Genomic DNA, 14,616 nt, shown 5'->3' on the forward strand with positions numbered 1-14,616 from the left:
TGGGCCCTGGGGTTGGGGTCACACAGACAGGAGCTGATGGGGAGAGGAGGGGCAGCCCCAGGAGAGCCCCATGCCCTGGCACAGGGCTGGGACCAGCCCCAGGAGAGCCCCGTGCCCTGGCACAGGGCTGGGACAGCCCCAGGAGAGCCCCAGGAGAGCCCCGTGCCCTGGCACAGGGCCAGGACAGCTCCAGGAGAGCCCCATGCCCTGGCACAGGGCCGGGGCAGCCCCAGGGGCAGGGCCCTGGCACAGGGCTGGGACAGCTCCAGCAGTGCCCCGTGCCCTGGCACAGGGCTGGGACAGCCCCAGGAGAGCCCCGTGCCCTGGCACATGGCCGGGGCAGCTCCAGCAGAGCCCCGTGCCCTGGCACATGGCCGGGGCAGCTCCAGCAGAGCCCCGTGCCCTGGCACATGGCCAGGGCAGCTCCAGCAGAGCCCCGTGCCCTGGCACAGGGCTGGGACTGCTCCAAGGGCAGGGCCCTGGCACGGGCAGAGGCAGAGCATCCTCAGCCTGCAGCTGCCTCCTGTCACTGCAGCAGAGGGGCTCTGGGATGTGGATGAGGTTCTTTATGATCACAGACAAATCCTCCAGTGCTGGCAGGAACCCCTTGATGAGATGATCCTGTGACAAGATACCCTGGGAAGCAATTAACTTCCCAGCAGATGGTTTTTGGAAGGGGGGAAGAAGCTGTTTGGTAGGAAGGTTGCTTGTGGCTGGCTGAATTCTGAATTTATCTCTTGTAGCAGTGCAGAAAGAGTTTAAATCAAAAGCCTCGTTCTTCTCACAATTGCACCTCTCTTACTGTAGTAGATAAATCAACTCTGGGGTTGAAAGGAGCCTGGGACAAAGGGGAAACACAAGGCAAGGCCAAGGCTGCCTGTGTTTGTGAGGAGGGGCTGTTCCAAAGCTGTGAAAGCTCATCCTGCCTCAGGTTCTGCTGTGGCTGCCAGAGTGAAGGTCCCTGTGCTGCAGGTCTGGGGCCAGGGACCAGCACATCCCCCTGTGGCAGGCAGATGGGATGGAAGGAAAGGTTTAGATCTGCAGTTTTTACTCAGTAAACGCCTTGGGACAAACCCCAAAAGCCATCTTAGATTTTTGAAATTATTTTTTCATGATAGAATAGAGATGGCATAAGCCATTTAATCACGGTTTCACCTCTTTGTTCTGTTAACATTTTATTTTGGGGTTCCTTTTGCTGCAAGACCTTTGTGCACATTTTTATGCACATTCTTCTCTTTTCCCTTCTGATTGTAAGATAGGCTTAATTGGCTACTGCTTGTTTCATAGTTACTCTAATACAGTTTTTTATCTCAGATGTATCTTGCTCGAAGGGTTTCCTGTTGAGTTTGTGGGAGAGGAGCTTTTCTTCTTTTTCCATCTTGAAAGATCCCATTGAATTAATTTCTCTTATTTCTGGACTCTGCTTTTAATTGCCCAGACTTGGTTTGATGATATTTTGCATCTGGGATGTTCTCTGGACATTTGGTTCATCTGAGATGGGCTTTTGGTGTCACTCTTGGTGTGGTGACAAATGAGTGTGCTGTGCTTTGAGCTTGTTCACAGTTTGCTTTATTCAGTGTTCTGTTTTGGGCCTGAGCCTCAAAGCCTGCTGAGGTTCAGGGGTGTCTTTCAGGGGCCCTGTGGGTTTGTGTTGTCCTCATTTATCAGTGTATTTGTCTCCTTGGCTGCAGTGGGTCCTTGTGTGCATCATGAAATCCCTGCTGCTTTGTGGTTTATGCTCTGGCAGGCAGTGATGGCTGCTCACAAAGGATACAGAGATGCTGAAACACCTCGGGAGAGGCAGATATTTGTTTGACAAGTGGCATTTGATCTGTGGAGCTCCCAGCTCTGTATAGAGATGTTTAAAGTCCTGAATTGACAATCCATGGAAGCTGTGCACATTGGTTTTTATAAGTCTGTAGATGCAGATGACATTCACCTCAGCCCTTGAGAGGAAGAACTCTTTTGACCCAGACACCACCTTAAATTGTGCTGCATGTGGCAAAAATGATCATCTTCCCCAGAAGCTGTGAGAAATCCATTGTGTGTGTGCAGGAGATGCCCACAGTGCTCTGGTCACAAATCCAGCCCGTGGCACCCTCCCAGCTGCTCTGGAGAAAATGAGCTCTGTCCTGCCCAAAGCAGCAGTGTCCAAAGCTGGGAAATGTCAAAGCAGCTGTCCTGGCACTGACAGCCCTGCTCTGGATCCATCACACCCAAGATACAGCTGACCTCATAGTCTGGCATGTTTTCTTTTTCTGTGTAACTCTTGACAATCCTAAGCAAATGGCCAAATATCTCTTTGTGCTTGGAGTCTGACTCAGCGTGTTTTCTGGGTTTTTCACCCTTTAGGAGGTGCTGTTTTTGTCACATGAGGATGGGTAAGCACTGCAGCCTTGCAGACAGGCTGTTAGGGCTCAGACACTCTGTTCACTGCTGTTGTCAGGAGTCCTTTGTGTCTGTTCTGTCATTTGCCAGTGAAGTTCACAGTGCTGGCCTTGCTTGTGAAGGGATTGGGATCCACCCCAGGCTCTGCAGATGAAAATTGCCCCAGGGGCAGCTCTGACAGAGGCATTTCTGCCCCTCTGGGGCCACTGCTGTGCCATGCAGTGGGTCCAGTCCTCTGCTTTGGGTCAATAATAACGATTTGTGTCAGTTCAGTGCTTAAGAAATTGTGATAAAATCAATGAATAAGTTTGTAGGAAACTGAAGGGTGTCGTATGTTCTGTAACAAAAGCCCCACAGAGCCAGATATCCCTGTGGATTCACCCTTACTCAGTTGATGTGTGGAGAACAAACCCCCAAACCTGACAGTGAAATGTGCTCCTGTGGCCATCCTCACTTGCATTGGTGTGGTTTCCTCCTGTTAGTTGCTTTGAACTTTTCTGGAATGAAAAAACGATTTTTTAAAGTAGGGTTTTATTTAGATGAATTTTTCTTTTTAAATTTAGATTTGTATTTGGAATAATTCAAGTGAGAAACAGAGTACATTAATGTTGTATCTGTGATTATACAGGAAAATCAATGAAATCATTTGGGTGGCAGACCCTGAAGAGAATGTGAACTGAGCAGGCACTCTTGAGTCTGTTCCCTAACATATGCTATTGCTGGACACCTATTTTCTTTTTATCCCCAAGCTGAACAGTGCCTTGATTAAATGGTTGGCAGTTACTATTGTATATTCAAAATTTAATAAGAAAAGGCTTCCCTCATGCCCCAAGATTTTAATCTAAATTGCTTTCCTCTGTTAAGTGATTGTGAACTCCTATACTAGGGCAGAGGAGATAGCACCAAAAAATCAAAATTTCCTCCAGGAAGTTTATTGTTCAGAAACAAAACACTGGAAACTGAATGCATAATTCAGTTAAAGTTGCTGCAGAACTGAAGGCATGTCAAATGATGCATCCTATCCGTAAACATCATCAAGAAAATCCAATCTCATTAGTATTGACACATTTTCATTGGGAAGCAGACAGCAAATGGGTTGAAAGAGAAATATGTGAAGATACCTTAGTGTTTATTTTTAAAATCAATTCTTCATCTCTTTGGAAGAATAAAGACCAATGCCAGTACTGCATGTTAAAGCTGGGAACTGATAGGATCAAGCAGTTTCCTTATGCAAGAGGGTTCAGAGAACACCTTGGACAAACCTTTTGGAGCAGCTGATGGTTTTTGTGCAATGGGCTGTGTCAGGAGGCTTCGTTTCCTATTTCAGAGGTGTTCTGTGTTTTTGCAGGCTGAGCTGGAGATGATAGCAAGGGTCAAAGGGGGTCAACACCTCTGCAAGTTAGATTAGGAGAAGGATTGATGCTGAACATGGGAGACTTCTTTCCCTCCTCTGACTTGGTTTACAGGAGTTGAGAGTGCTGTTCCGAAGCCTGCCATGAACAGAACTTTTCTGTGCCCTTCAGGGTATTTAAAGGATCTGAGGATCCAGATGGGTGTACACAGGGTAATGAATGGGTGCCAGAGTGTCATTTTGGAGCCTCAGTCTTTGAATTGCAGAAAAGTGTTTTGATGATTCACCCTGGTGTCAGGAAGGGCTCCTGTGCAGCTGCTGGAGGGGCCTTTAGAGAGGGATTCATTTACTGTGAGATGAATCTCAACCTGGAATCACTTGTGTCTCTTCATTAAATAAGGGAGTCCAGAGAACCAGCTCCACTGCAGGGATGAACTTGTGAGACATTTAAAATGGGGAGTGTTGAATTCAACACCTGTTCTCCACATGGAAATGCAGAGCTTCCCTCTGAGCAGGGACCCCAGACAAAGGAACCCCTGGGCTTTTATACCCTCACAGTCTGAATCTGTGTTTGAGGGGTGATTGATGCAGTTCAGGGCTGTGTGTGCTCACAAACTGCACAGAATATTCTGAGTTGGAAGGGACCCTCAAGGACCAGAATGGCCCATGCCAGGCCCAAGCCCTCAGCTTTGGTGTTGTTCAGCACCATGCTCTGACCAGCTGGGCTGATCTCAGGGTTTTTATTTCCAACCTGCAAATGGAAGAAGGCACATTCCTGTTTTGGGAACCTGCTGTGTTGTAGACACAGAAGAATTTGAGAATGTCGGGATTTGGTGTGCTGCTTTGTGGTGACTCTTGAGTTGCAGGGTTCTGTTTTAGGGTTCAGAATTTTGGGCAGTGGCGACTCCTGGTCAGTCCACGTTGGCTCAGGGATCCTCACATGAGCAGAAAGGAAGTTTATTTTCAAGTTGTGCTAAATATTTCAGCAATTTCAGAAATGTGTCTGGCATGGCAAATACTGTATGTATGACATGGAGCTGCATCTCCACAAAAGTAGGAATGCTCTTCAAGGGTTAACTTTTGCTCATAGAAGTTGTGTGTGAGGAATGATCTTCACTGCAAGAGACAATCCCATGTCAGGTTTTTGGCAGAGGGAGTGTGACCCAGTGTGTGAGGCAGTTCAGCCTCAGTCATGCCCAGTCTCAAGTCTCAGATTTTGGGCAGAGGCTCTGTCTTTGTGATGTTGGTTAATCTGTGTTCCAGTCTGCACATGGACGGATTGAGGGTATTTCCCTTTTTCACCATTCTATATTAGATATATGCCATTATGTATTGTAATAGATTGTATATTTATGTTGTATATTGTAAATATTGTATGTTTACACATTACAGAGATGTTAAAAATGACTTGTACGGAGGACATGGAGGGGAGCTGTCTCCTCATCCAACAGAGGTTCATTTCTAGAGTTGTTCTTCCTCTATGCAGAGCAGACCAAGTTGTGTGTGTGTGCATTAGGATGCAAATATTTTAGGGATGCCTGTTTTCAGGAATCCACTGATTATTTTATGGATTTTCTATTTTCTGCATATTGTGTTCATTATGACAGAAATGCCTGTCTGAAATGTGTCCTTGAGAGAGGTGGTTCTGATGATGGCACAAGAACACTGAATAAATCAAAGGGTGCAGATAGGGTAGAGGTGCAGATACAAGCCACAGGAATGTAATGGGTCTTTGTTGATTAACAGGTGCATTAATGGGTGTGTTAGCAGTTGTATTTCTTACTCTGTTTTGCTAAATGGATCAGTGGTTACTGGGTGTGTTCTGACCATGAACATTTCCAGACAGCAGGATTGGTTCATTGTTCTGTTCCCCTGGTTTTATGGTTTAACTCCTTTGAAATATGCTGGCATAAAGCAGGGTCCAATCAGGCTTTCTCTTGGAGAGGGAATGCAGCACTGATAAATCTGAAAGCCTGAAGTGTGTAGCAGAGCCTCCATTAACCTGCAGACCTGGATCTCCTGTGCTGGAGGGGCTGCTCAGTCTGCAGCAGTCTGAGTGCCCACAGTTCCCCTGAGTCCCTTTCTGAGCTTTACTTTTCCTGTGGAGTGCATTGTGCTTTTCCCTGTGTTGGGATCAAAGCCAAACGTGCTGGGAACTGCTCTTCAAGGAGGGCTGGAGCAGCACTCCATGAGCTGAAGTGTGACTGAGCTGTTCACATGGCAGATACAGAGTGTTGGTCACACAGGTATAAAGCCATGGACAGGGACTCAGCTCAGCCCAGGGAGTCAAGGAAGGGAAAGGGAGGGATGTGGGTGTTTTGTTTTGTTTAATTTTTTTTAACTCATGTGCTTTTCCACCTTTTCACTTCCCAAGAATATAGAGGGGAAGCAATAATATATAATATATAAATAATAGATTAATTAATAAAATTAATATAATGTATTATCATAGAGGTACTATATTATGTAAATAATATTATATTTACAATATATTATAATATGATAGATTTATAATATGAATGTTATGTAATTTTATATGTTATATAAAGAATATCCTATATTGCCAATACTTATTTATTATAATAATTTATAAAAATATAAATATAAAATAAATAATATAATCTATAAGGAATATAGTATAAGATGTACAAAGAATATAAATAAAAATATAAGTAATATATAAGTAATATAAAGGAGTAACAATATATTGTGTGTATGCTTGCCAGGCCTTTTTTTTCTGATGCTGTTTAACAGTATGCAATAATCAAGTCAGTTGACAGAGTTTGTAAATCAAATGGTGTCAACCAGAACATTCTTTGCCATAAGAAGATAATCAAGGAGTGATCAACATCTCCTGCCCTCTCTTGACTCCTGAGCCTTTCATTTCATAGGCAGATCTAAGGGAAACAAACCTGTTTTGACATCTGTGGAGTAAGGCACAAACTGACCTTAATGAACCCATTAATTTAAGGTGGATACCTGCTCCAGAAAAGCAGTTTGAATCAGAGCAGAGCAGGAGAGGAGTATGGGCAGTCTTGAGCTTTTGTGTCTCAGGGATGGCACTTTGTGAAGAGGCTGGACAGAAGGTGATCACAGCCCTGTCCACACAGGCTGAGAGTGTTAAATCATCAGAAAAGACAAGCTCAGCCACACTGGTCTGTCTCTGATTTGCCTTCCTCACTTGCTGTTGTTGAGCTGTCAGATAACAATGTCAGGTTTGGATTTTTTTAATATGAAGCTGCAGATGGATATTGTAGAGTTCTTTGATCAATGTTAACTAGGCCAGGTGAATAAAAATCTCATTTTCTTCAGTAAGTGGTGCTCCTGAACCTGGTCAGCACTGGGATTTTATGTGTTAGGAGAAAGGGAGTTCTTTATTGAATATGGACTGGTCTTTTCAGGAGATGGGAGATTTTCCAGTGAGGGCATTACTAACTGAGATCATGAATGAAACTGTGCTGTATATACAAAGATAAATTCCTGATGTGACAGAGCAGTTCAGTGCTCTCAAGGAGCTCCTGCTCAAGGACTGTGCCAGTTCTTTGTTTCTCTTTCAGTGTTTTGCTGCAGCCTTGCATTTGTGTCGTTCAGTTTAGCATGAGCTATGACAGAAGGCCTCTACTGACACTTTATATTATTGATGGAGATGGTGCATGCAAAAATCCTGTCATTCTCAAAACCTGCTTTAAAAGATTATTGTGTTGTTTTGCTGTTTGGACAGGTAAAACAGCTCAGCGTGGTAATTTTATAGATAGACTTAATTAAATAGTGCAGAGAGAAATTTCCTAGAGCTCTGAATGTATCACATGTGCATGAAATGGGATGAGTTAGGGCTGATGATAATTATAATGAACTTTAGCAATGAAATTATGAGTATTACAAGAAGTCTTCTGACTCCTGTACTCACACTCTTAAGCTGTAATTTTCATATAACTATTTTATTCTTAGGTTTGAGGTTTTTTCTTGTTGATTCTTGAAAAAAAAGTAGTCTTAGCCTTTAGTTTTATATGCTACCTCTATTGCATCTTGACAAATGGTTTACTCCTTTTCTTGGTAAGCAAGAGTGGGTGGGATAGAGGACTCTGTACTTTGAGGTAAGTTTATAGATCTTTCTAGAAGTTCTTTAATGCTGGGATGTTTTTCTGGACCTCTGCAGATAAATGAATGTTCCAACAGTGTGGTGTGGTGGATTTGACCCTGGCTGGACACCAGGTGCCCAACAAAGCCACCCCCATCACTCCTTCCTCAGCTGTAAAGGGACACAAGGAGATGAGGAAAGGCTGCTGGGTCTGGATCAGGGCAGGGAGAGATCCCTGAGCTGTTCCAGCTGAGGGCAGAGCAGGCTGCGTGGGGAAATGAGTTCCATTTGTTAACAGTTCAATCAGGGCGAGGCACTGAGCAGTAAAACCCAATCCCTGCCACCCAGCCTTTGCTCCTGGCTGGGCTGTTTCACCCCTGGTGTTTCTGTGTCCCCACAGGTGGCACAGAGGGCACTGGGCATGGGGAGCACCAGCCTCCCCTGAGCTGGGGCATCTCCTCCCCTCCCTCTGCGCTGCCCCTGCTCTCTGCCCCTGGACTAAGTTATTGTATTTTTTCCCCTTCTGTGGTGGGTTCTGGCACTGTATTTGTTTACTTGAGTGCTGCACCGCTGCACAAGGAGAGTTTCAATTTTATGGCATCTTCATATATTTGTGATTTTAATTTTTTTTTCTGTTTTAAAGTTGCAATATACTTTCTTCACCATGATCAGTGATAAACACTGTGCTTAATGAAAAATTTTTAGGGGTTTTGTTTTTAGTTTTGTTGTCCATCTTTTATTATTACCTGACTTTGTCACAGGAGTTTTGAGAGGCAAGAGAAAATCCCACTAAATTCCATGTCTTCCCTCTGCAGGATTTATGAACGTGTCATTGATCCCCCAGAAACGAATTTAACACCTGAAAGCAGCTTATGGCTGGGACAGAGGAACAGGAAACATGGTTTCTTTAAGGTAAGCAGAGATGACCTGGCACGTGAGGAAGGAAAGTAATAAAGAGTCGCCAAGGTGCTTCCAGTCACTCGTGTTAGACTCATGAGGTAGGATGTGCATGAAACTGGGGAGGAGCTGTGGGCAGGCTGTGCACAGCTTGTGTACAGGGTAAGAGTTCCTGGTGTTTATTGCAGTTCTGGATAACGAGGCACAGTGTGAGTGCTGATCTGTGAGAGGAGTGACAGAGCAGCCTTTGGCCGCTCTGCCCATCCTCAGGCTGGCATGGGTTTGTTGCCAAGGTGATTTCCCATCCACCCGCTCTCCATGGGAGGCTGTCACTTCCTAAGACAATTTTACAGGTTGGCTCTTTGCTGAGGATGTCTCCTCCAAGCCCCCAGATGTCCAGCAAGCTAGGACAATTATGCTGAATTTATTTCAGCATAGCAGCCAGCAATTTTAATTGTAAAACAGAGGTAAAATCCAGTTTTTGACTTACAGGATAGTCTGAGGCTTGCTCTGAACCTACGGTGCATTTCATCCTCCAGCAGCTGAGCTGTCACTGGCAAGTGAAATTGATGGTATTATTTTATTCTACAGCTGTTGGGTTTGTATCTCAGCTGCTTCCCTCTATTCCACAGATGGTAAACATATGTTTATAGCTACAGAGGAAAAGGAAGGAGTTATACTGGAGTCACCCGTCTTAAATTCTTGTTTTATGCAGGCAGTCAGAGCATCAGAACTCTGGGATATTCTATGTTAGTAAATTAATACTTCCACGTGTTAACTCTTGGGAAACAGCAGGGTAGCTAATGATATTCTAATGAACTGACAGTTTTTGTTGATCATAATGAAAGCTGACAAGTGTCTTACTTTGCTTTATGTGTGCTTGAATATTTTACTGACTTTCTTCAGGGCAGAAATATAATTGGTTGTGGTGTTTTTAATCCTGCTTGAGAGTTTCAGAAGTCTTACATTACTCATGGCAAAAACTTGGGATTTTGCCAGTTTTTAAGGAGGGCACATCTCTTTCCGTGTGTTTTATATGCTCAGCAGGATTTCCCTTCCTTTTTCAGATCAATTTGTTTCACTGTTTTAGCATATTAAAAACAGATCTATTTTCTTCAATGTAAACAGAGTTCTGCAGGGAAATGGGAGCATTAAAAAAGAATTAGCATTTCTGTGTGTGTGTTGGAGCCATGGAAATGTGTGTAGGGAAAAGCAGGTTTGCTGCGTGAATAATTTCTTTTCTTACACCTTTTGTTACTGATATTGTTACTGTTCATTTTCTCATCTCTCTGCTCTTTGCAGTGAATTGTGCCTGTCTGTGCCTTTGGTGCCTCCAGTTCTCAGCTCCATCCTGCCCCAGCCGGGAGGAGATGGAGAGAGACCAGCCTGGGGTTTGGGGGGTCTCTGTGGGGATGTTGGGCTGTCCTTGGAAAGTTTACGTCTATGTTTGATCATAATAATTCATTTTGAGATTTATAGACCTAGAAGTCATCTATGTTAGTGAAATGAAGTTCATGTTCATCTGTTACTACATAGCAATATGCTTTCATGTAGCTAGAAATTAAGACACATAAAATAGTTGTGTTTCCTCTTCAGGCTATGTCTAAATGCACATCTTTCCAAAAGACAATTGAGCAATGTGACTCTGATGCAACAAACACATTTGAAGATACACATAACGAAGAAAAAACCCAAAAAAAAACAGCTGAAGAAAAAGTCAGTTCTCTCTGGATGGTGTCTCTCTAGCTGGGCAATATGGTCTGGTGGAACTGTGTAGTCTCTTTTTACTCTTGGTTGAGCTTTTCACTGCAGATGCTGAAGTGTTGAAGTGTATTTTTATGCCTCACCTTCTAATTTCCCACTAGTGACTGCTGATTAAAAGTATGTGAAATGGCTTTTAGGATGTTCCATTTCCAGTGACAGTGTTGCTGCATATTACCTATGGTTTCATTATTCTCCTAGGTGAAAAGGTTAATAAATGTGTGTACTGCTGGAGGAAAGACAGGGTGATCTGATGATCTCTGTTAATATTTTCAGTCAATACTGGATCATGAGACAGTAAGCAGGGCTTGCTGATCACATTCTACTCTTTTAACAGATGAGCATGTAAATGTTACTGACCTTGCCAGGCTTTAAGGACTGTCTGAGGCCTCTGTTAATGGGTGGAGTGTGAGTGCCTATGAGCAAATGGTGCTGTCCATGGTCTGCACAATTCACTTTATTGCAATTTAATTGAAAATTAAAGCCCAGTCTGGCAAATCAGTGATTTAATTAGATAATAACTGCTGCCACGATGAGTTTCTTTTCAGATTAACAGTGTGTCTGTGAGGAGATGGAGCTGTGTCACAACATCTGATCATCAGTCAGGGGAGTGCCAATATCAGCACCAGAGGTCCCTTGATTTCCCTTGCTCCCCTCCCTTAGGGGCCCTGACATTGTCACAGCCAGTGGCTCCTGTGCAGTGAGAAATGGCCCAGGGATGCAGCAGATGCTTCGTGCTGAGCTCAGAAGGACAAACACGAGTCCCAGCATTTTCTGGGCTGTCTGCAGTGCCTGGGGTTCCTCAGGGCCCAGGAGTGCAGGGACACCCTGGGTATCTGCTGCTCACACTGGGGCTGTCCTTGCAGGGCAGACACTGCACCCGTGGGTGCTGCCTCCCCACTGCCGTGCTTGGTTTGGGTTGTGTTGGTTTCTCACCTTCTTTTGTTTGTGTTAGAGCTGGGATTAGGGCACAGCAGTCCCAGTTTTGTGTTTGGACTCCGTTTGTTAATTCTTATCTATAGCACAGCCTCACGAGCCCTGAGCTCTAACTGGCAAGGTAGAAAACGGAGCGACTCTAACTCTTGGCAAGGTGTTTTAAGGTTATTATCCAGTAACAAGATGACACCTATGTTATTTATACTTTTGACCCAATAATGACCACCCAAGGTCTGCAATGTGCACCTTCTTCACCCAATTAGAAAAACCCACCTGAGACCAAGAAGAGGAAGGTGAAGAAGAAGGACTCAGACAATGGCCTAAATCGTCCATATTGCTTTATATGTCATTATATATTAAATTCCCAAATCTTAAGTTTTCCACCCTGTGAGATCACACAATTGTATTCAAACCAAAACACACCCACACAACCCCAGTGCCATCACTGAATTTTAGAAGCCTGTTCCACGGCCTCAGGTCAGATGTTTTCTTGAGGGTCAGTGCCCTTTTGGCACAGAAAGGTGACATTTTCAGCCTGCAGGGTCCAGGAGGTTTGGGAGCCCCGAGCAGCCTGTCCTGCCCTCCTGCCAGTCGTGCCCAGGGCCCCTCCCTGCCTGCCCGGGCTGCAGAGAGCCTTTAATCCTGCCTGAGGCTGGATTACCCCAATGCCTGTGGAGATCCAGAGCTGGGAGGCTCCAGGGAACCCAGCACTGGGAGTGGGGACTGGTACTGACACCTGGCACTGGGTGCTTGTCCTGTCACTGCTGGATTGCACAGGCTCATTCGGTTAAAAAAATAAAAAAATAAATTTCTTGTGTCTTTTGGAAAAGCGTGCCATTGGCTTGAGCAGTGGATGTTATTTCTCTGCTTTTTTCACCAGTCTCACCCCATTTAAAGGCACTTAAGCTGCTTATATTTGGTGATTATGAAAGAGAAAGTGGTATTATTGCTGTAATATCCAAACACACAGAGAGATAGGAGGATTTGTTACATTTTGTTCCTCTTCAGTTGTTTTGCTCACAAGTAGAGTGAGCTGGTGAATTTTTCTGTATCCACTGAAGAAATTACTTGTGAAAGAGCTGGTGCAGGTTGAAGTGAATGTTTGTAATGTGTGTTACCAGTTTTCTCTTCTTTTGCAAAGGGTGTTATCCAAGATGTGAAAGTCATCTTTATACCTAATGGATATATAACACAGTGTCCTAATCTGAATCGCAGTAAGTAGCAATCCTGTTGTTCTCTCTGTTTTAGATTTTTCATACAGATTGTTTCTTTGCTTTAAAAATAACGCTTTCAGCTTGTTATTTTTGCATGTGCTGACTTCCAGAAGGCAAGAATTCTGCATAAACGGATTGCATTTTATGTTCAGATCAGTCTAGTATGATAGGTTGTTGTTTATTTATGGTTATTGTATCTTTGCTTCTTTTCTGCTTCTTTTTCATCTTTTTATATTGAGCATGCCCAACCTGCAGTGATTTCTTAAGTCTGGTGCAAGGAATCATGGATTTGCAAGAACTCCTGGCAAAAATGACTGCAAAAGTAGGTACCTGAGCTTTTTTTTAGTTGCCCATTTCTTTCCTTCCCTAAGACAAAGATGAAAGTGTTTATTCTATATGCCATTCCTTCTGCCATGACAATTATTCTGATTTTTCATGGTAAAGCTAATTTTTCTCTTGCAGCCTGCAGTGGTCTTATGGCTGTAACTCCATGGTTGTTCCTCAAGCTCAATAATGTTTCTGTTGTCTGCTTTATCATTTATAAGACAGTGACAAAATGCCCGGAGTCTGATTTTGTGTGAGAAGCCTTAGCTTGATTTCCCTTTCCATGCCGAGGGGTAAATGCAGAAACAAAGGAGTGCAATCCCCCAGGAATTCCCTCCCCATGTGATGCTGTCAGAGGGGGATGCTCTGTTGTGGGGAGTCCTGTGAAGCCTTCAGGACTGGGGCAGTCTCTCCTTGCTGGGAGCTGAAGGGAGGCCCCAAAGGAAAATGCCTGTGAGCTGCTGGCTGTGCTGGCCTTGGCACCCCTTTGGGCAGTGGTTTTTATCAGGGTAAAAGTGAATTCAGCTCCCGGTGATGAGGTGTGGGCTTGGGTTTGTGTGTTTGGTGTCTTTTTTTTTTTTCTTCTTTTCTCCCCAGATTTGGATCATGAATAGGATGAATGGGAATCTGCAGTGTTGGGGGGTTTGTTTTTATTTGAAATATTGGAAATTTTCTTCAGGTTCTGCTCCTATCATACACAGGCAGCCTTGGGGTTATTCGAAGGTCCTTCAGCAAGGCTGTGCTGAGGTTTTGGGATGGGAAACTGTGTTTGAAAGGTGACCAAACCCCTGATCTGTGTTAGAGGAGAATCTGAACGTTTTTTGAGGTTAATGTTGGTGAACCATCTGGTGTTAGAGGGCAGTTAATTGTCTCTTTTCAAACAGCACTTAGGAGTTAATTACTTAGATTGAAGTGCAGATCCAGCCCACCTGTAGATGCCCTTCCTCCTCAGTGGAGTTACTGCAGCAATTTCCAAGACAGGATTGGCATGGCAGTACTGCTGGGGAAAAATATTACACTTTTTAATGCCTTGCCTTCAAATGCTCTTTGCCTTCCCAAGAGGAAAAGGGGAAACTGTTTTTTGGAGAGTGTGTGTGTTGTCCTGGCAATCCTCTGACCCAGCTGACAAGCTTTGGACAGGCTAAAATGCAAAATGGGAAGCTTTTGTTTCAGTTTTCTGCTTGCACTGTGGAAGAGAGGCAATTATTCTGAGCCCTGCTGGTGGTGTGAGCAAGTCCCAATTATGCAGTGTGCTGAGTAACTTGCTTTCTCTGATGTTAATGATATTTCTGCTTGCTAGTACTGTATGAGGGGCAGCAAATAACCCAGTATTTGTACTGCCAGGGCTCTGCACTTCCATCAAGTGGTGCTGGCATCATCCTTCACTGCCAATTCCTTTTCTGTCAGAGCAGCCCACTGACTGTTTTGTTGGGGCTGTTTCCTGTTGTCCAGGCAAAATGCACAGAGCAGGAAGGGAAATGAACTTGATGGACAATTGCAGGTTCAGAATGGGGGCCTGGAGGGAAGCATTCAGGTTTGTATCTGCCTTTCAGGTCCTGGCCACCACAGACAGAGTTCCTGCTGCAGATCCAGGTGTGTTTAGGGGGATGCTGCAGGCCAAGGCTCTGCAGGGCTCCTGTCTGCCCTGGCAGTGCTCAGAGGAGGGC

General features: G+C 44.4%; 1 long non-coding RNA gene across 1 annotated transcript; it reads left to right on the forward strand.

The window, feature by feature from the left end:
• The first annotated feature begins 8,629 nt into the window (after nucleotides 1-8,629).
• LOC134550778 (uncharacterized) lies at nucleotides 8,630-12,926 on the forward strand. Its single transcript, XR_010080433.1, has 3 exons — nucleotides 8,630-8,729; nucleotides 12,553-12,625; nucleotides 12,865-12,926. It is a non-coding gene; the product is annotated as an uncharacterized LOC134550778 (long non-coding RNA).
• The last annotated feature ends 1,690 nt before the right edge of the window (nucleotides 12,927-14,616 follow it).

The sequence above is a fragment of the Prinia subflava genome, chromosome 5 (assembly GCF_021018805.1).
Source record: "Prinia subflava isolate CZ2003 ecotype Zambia chromosome 5, Cam_Psub_1.2, whole genome shotgun sequence".
Classification (NCBI taxonomy): domain Eukaryota; kingdom Metazoa; phylum Chordata; class Aves; order Passeriformes; family Cisticolidae; genus Prinia; species Prinia subflava.